The following is a 5,780-nucleotide window of genomic DNA, read 5'->3' as shown; positions in this document are numbered from 1 at the left end:
ATGCCCAGCTAATTTTTTGTATTTTTAGCAGAGATGGGGTTTCAACATGTTGGTCAGGCTGGTCTTGAACTCCTGACCTCAAGTTATCCACCTGTCTCAGCCTCCCAAAGTGCTGGGATTACAGTCATGAGCCACCATGCCCAGCAGATTTCCTGTTTCTTAAGCATACAGCTTTATAGTTTGAGAAGACCAGAGTCTCTTCTTTAGACACACATTGATGCATTAAAACATTTTTTCTATACCACTTAATGTTTTTAGTCCATTATCTATTACAAAATTTTTCTATTATAAATGTGTATTTCACAGTGCCTTGTAAAGGTCATGATTGCTCATCTTTCAGTTTTCATTGAAACACAGGTGGCATATTTATGATTTCCCTGTTATACTGTACAGTAGGTGGTCGTCTTTGTCTAATAAGCTATACAAAGAATGCTTATTTACTTCAAATGCTATGTTTGGGGTCATACAGACAAAGCTAAACAAATATAGATCCACTCACAGAAGGGCACTGTCTTAAATGGGTGGCTTAGAGAACCTCAAGTCAGCAAAATGCCTGCCGATCATGATGCCATTTCAACTAGAACAGGATTCTTACCATTTCTGCATCTTAGATGCCTATTCTCTAAAATAAGAAGGGGCTGGATCAGAGCAGTGTTTTTCAGTGAGAGGGAAGAGGAACATCCAGGCTACCCAAGGAGCAGGTTTAAAGCTCCCTGGAACTTAAACTACCCTGCCATCCCCACTTTCAATCAAACTCTGATTCTGTTATAGTCACTCTCCTTTCCCCCATTATCCCCAAATGAGAACCACTAGCTAGAGCACCTCTGAGGGTCTTTCCAGATCTAACGTTCTATTGGTCTTCAGATTTCCAGGACAGAAGTGAATGAAATATTATTAACATTGTATATAAGCAAAGAGGCCTGTGTGTCACATGGCTGGGACTCAAGGATGCTGAGACAATGGCAGCACAAAGCCCTGAGGGTGGATACATCCTGGGTGTACCCTTTTTTCCTGGGCTTTCAGAGGGCACATGGAAGGCCATGCCCAGGGCATAGCTGAGGAAGCACATGTTGGCATCTCACTGCCTGCTTGTCTTTTAGGTATGACTCATCCACAGGGAGGAGACTAAAATCTTCTTTTGTTCACAATCAACTTGCTCTGAACCTGTGCTTAGTATACCTTCCTGGTCTCTGGAGACAATGGAAACAGGATAAGCAGGTCAGACAGAAAAACTGCACAATGGTGACTTGGCTTTCCTTCTTCTGGGTCTCACTCACTGTCACCATGGGGCCCACACCAGAGACACATTTGCCAAACGAGCACACTTGCCACAAACATGTATGCATTGGTCTACCACTGGTCAACACACTAGGGCTCCATCTACTATTTAAATACTCAGATCTAACACCTCATGCACACGTGTGCATTCACGTACACTCTTTCTCTTTCACACTTTGTTCAAATGTAAACATATAACCTGTCCATACACAAATAACTCTTCAAAAACATACCCCATCCGTAAATAAGCACAAATGTCCCAAAGCTATATCCCTCCCTCTTGCTCTCTCTGTCTCTGTCTCTGTCTCTCTCTCTCTCTCTCACACACACACACACTCTGTTCACTTCTGTACACACCCATACACACACTACAGCCAATCCTCCCTCCCACAATATCCTGTTATATACATTTACAGACTTTGTCCCCACCACTTTATCCATACCTCACATTTAGCTGCCAGCAACAGTTTCTTTCATACACAAAAACACAAATGCACTTGTGCTCCATTCTTTCGCATAGACTTATTTCTCTTCTATATTATGCCCTTTACCTCTCACCTTCACCCTCATATAAACCCTGATCACTTACACATATATACACTCTGCCCCACCATCCTACCACAACACACACTTGGTTTCCATCAACCATCTTTATTCTTGCATACACATACATGCATACACTCATGCATGTGTGCACACACATGCCCACACACACAGCCCATGATGGCTGCCCCCACTCAGCCTTCACAGGCACACAACATACTGAGCTATCATAAACTCCCCACCATAGCCCCGTGGACATCACACATCTTGTCCTCTCCCCACTATCCCTTTCTATCTCCCTATCCCCACCTCATACACGGCATATGCTGCTCAAATATGCACAATTACTCCACCCCAAATATCTCTCCCTTTCCCTTACATATTATTACAACATTAAAAGAATGATGAGGTCGGGAATGGTGGCTCACACCTGTAATCCCAGTACTTTGGGAGGCAGAGGCAGGTGGATCTCTTGAGGTCTGGGATTTGAGACCAAACTGGCCAACACAGTGAAACCCCATCTTTACAAAAAACACAAAAATTAGCTGGGCATGGTTGTGGGTACCCATAATCCCAGCTAGTCAGGAAACTGAGGCAGGAGAATTGCTTGAACCCGAGAGGTGGAGGTTGCAGTGACCTGAGATCACACCACTGCACTCCAGCCTGGGTGACAGAGCAAGACTCTGTCTCAAAAAAAAAAAAAAAGAATGAAAAGAATGGTAAGATACATAAGAATTCCAGGTTTATTGCAGGGAATGTTTGTGCTTACCTTTACACCTACAAATTGTTTTTTCTCTCATGTTCAAGGACTAATGCCAGGTGTTCGTTAGCAACTGTTTTGAATGACATAAAATTTCCCCCATAGACATGTAGTCAGTTACTACACATTTTCAATGGTTATAGCATGTTCCTTTTGAAAAGGCCAAGGAGAGCCTGGCCACACACAGACACAGAAACATAAATCAAAGATAAACTGAAAAATTAAAGGCTTTTTACTCTCCATTACTAGAAACCACCTCTTTGTCTTTACGTTCTAGAAGTCCTGAAACAAAAGGGAGTTGGCACATCATTAATGTGTGCATGCATCTGTTATATGTCCTTGTTCTCAGAAGAGCAGAACTCAGTAACGTGCAACTTCAGTAACATGTGCAACTTTTAAGCTGAAAAAATAAAAGTGTGTGTGGAGACGGTGCATTAGCATTCTTGAATCTTAGATTCAGAAGTAGTTTAACAATTAATTTTCACTGCCCCTAGTCCAGAAATTCTGTCTGTGACAGCAGTGCCATAGTGGTGGAAATTAGACCTCCTCCTGAACATTGCCAAGGGTAGGAAGGTCTTGACTCTCAACACCACCACTTTGATCTCTGGTGCTAAGAAAAGTTTCCCAGATGTTGAAGTCAGAATGAGTTCCCTAAGTGTTCATGCTATTGGCCCTGGTCCTTCCCTCTGGAATAAAATAGAATGCTCTGTTCTGCCTGTTCCAACAAAAAAACCTATAGGGAATATGCTCTTTAATTAACTAATTCAATCACCTAGCAGACATTTATTGAATTCCACTGTATGCCATGCAATACAGTGGCTACTGTAGATATATGGATGAGAAAACCAGTCAACATCTCTATTGCAAAATCTGGTAACAGTTACTTTTCTGGGGGTACTTGGAAATAGAATTATGAAAGAGAACTTGAGTAAATGGGAAGAATTGTTCAGGTAAATTGAGAAAGCGACATGATTATTCAATAGACTCAGGATTCGTTAGTAATTTCTGCTTTCCTGTTGAAATGGGAACTTGAGAGGGGCAGAAACTGCAGGAGCAGAGGATTTGACATCAAATGAGGCTGAGAAGGTTTTGGTCCCAAGAAAACTAAAGACATGCCGATGGACTCCAAGGAGGTCAGATGGTAGGCATCTCTCATATTGTTCAGGACAGCCCGTGATCCATGGGTGCCCATGATGACAGGATTTGAAGATAAAATACAGAAAATTTAATCCTTTTTTTGTTTTTGGAGATGGAGTTTTGCTCTTGTTGCCCAAGCGGGAGGACAATGGTGAGATCTCGGCTGACTCCAACCTTTGCCTCCCCGGTTCAAGCGATTCTCCTGACTCAGCCTCCTGGGTAGCTGGGAGGACACCTGTAGGTGTCCGCCACTATGCCCAGCTAATTTTTTGTATTTTTAGTAGAAACAGTTTTCACCATGTTAACTAAGCTGGTCTTGAGCTCCTGACCTCAGGTAATCCACCTGCCTTGGCCTCCAAAAGTGCTAGGATTACACGTGTGAGCCCCCACTCAATTATGTTTGAATTTAAGCTAGGTAAATAATTTTTTTCTTTTATTTATTTATTATTTTTTATTCTTATGCAGTGACTCACTCAGAAGATAAATAATTTTTTATTGTAAGTACATGCTATGCAATATATGAAACATATACTAAAAATGTATCCATTGTTTGTCTAAAATTCAAATGTAACTGTGGATCCTGCATTTTAATTAGCTAAATTTGACAAGCTTATATTATGCTAATAATAATAAAGCTAGGGTTCTCCAGTTTGCATAACGAACTGATCTTTTCAATTGGCTAGAAAACAGACATGAAGTAAATGGAGCCAAACCAGAAGAAGCCAGAGCCCTGGAGACCTGAAATAGATAGAAAGAACAGGAGAGGGTCAGAAATGGAACTGGCAAGTGGTAATGGAGCCAGGGCCAATGACCTAGGGTCTATTCCTAGCCAGAATCCTACAGATACTATGGGATTTGGTTTTGTTGCTAAATGAAATCCATCTCAGATCAGATGCGTATCTTAATTTAACATTTTGGGCAGCTAGAAATTAAGTGGCAAGGAGCCAGAAGCTATGGACTGTCTCTACTGTGTTAATTGCATTTTTGGCTTGGTGATAGTTCACTTTTGGATTCACTTATAAACTGAAATTTTATTTTTGCTAACTATTGGTGTAGCCAACTTGTTTGTTTGCTACCTCATTTTCACAAAAAACTTACTTTTGGAAAACTTCAACTGCTCAGAGAAGAAAAGGATGGAGTACTGGCTACATAATTTGTGGGGCTCAGTGCAAAATGAAAATGCCAGACTTTTTATCAAAGAGTTGTTAATTTAGGCATGGTGACTTGCATCTGTAATCCCAGCTACTTGAGAAGCTGAGGCAGGAGGATCACTTGAGTCCAGGAGTTCAAGACCAGCCTGGGCAACATAGTAAGACTCTCTGTCTCTAAAAAAAAATTGAGAAATTGTTAAGAATTTTTAAAAGTTTCAAGAGATATACTGCACAACATGATGACTATAGTTAGCAAGCATACTGCATACTTGAAAAATGGCTAAGAGAGTAGATTTGTAGTGTCCTCAGCACAAAAACGTATTAGCATGTGAAGTAATAAATATGCTAATTAGCTTGATTTAGCCATTCTATAATGTATACATATATCAAAGCAACATTTCATACATGATAAATATTTTTTATTTGCCAATTAAATAAAATTATTTTTAAATTTGAAAAAATTTTATTTATTATAAATAAAAATATGAAATGCTTCATGAATTTGTGTGTCATGCTTGCTCAGGAATCTTCTCTGTATTGTTCTAATTTTAATGTATTTGCTGCCAAAGTGAGCACAAATAAAATAAAATAAAATAATTTCAAGGATAATAAAACTGAGCATGGGGTTTTAAGTACAGGACTCTGTGCAGCAATACAGATCATACACTTATAAAGTCAACTCTGTCCATACCTTAATCATGATAGAGAGATAAATCTGTATACTTAGACAGACTGTGATGGGAGAAGTTTGGACTGATTTCAGAACTCACAAGAGCAGAAGGACATGGGCAGAGAGGGGAACACAGGTAGGAGAGAGATGAGGTCAACTGAAACTATTGCTGTAATTCTGAGATCTAACAGGTCTCTTCCTACTTTTTTTATTTTTATTTTTTGAGAGTCTTGCTCTGTCA

At 40.1% G+C, this 5,780-nt stretch overlaps 1 pseudogene; it reads right to left on the bottom strand.

Annotated features, from left to right (window-relative positions):
* Nucleotides 1-5,347: 5,347 nt before the first annotated feature.
* On the bottom strand, nt 5,348-5,445 carry LOC119467610 (annotated as a pseudogene).
* Nucleotides 5,446-5,780: the final 335 nt, after the last annotated feature.

The sequence above is a fragment of the Cebus imitator genome, unplaced genomic scaffold (genome assembly GCF_001604975.1).
Source record: "Cebus imitator isolate Cc_AM_T3 unplaced genomic scaffold, Cebus_imitator-1.0 Scaffold310, whole genome shotgun sequence".
NCBI lineage: Eukaryota > Metazoa > Chordata > Mammalia > Primates > Cebidae > Cebus > Cebus imitator.
Note: the sequence above shows the minus strand (reverse complement) of the source record. Positions and strands in the feature narration are given on the sequence as shown.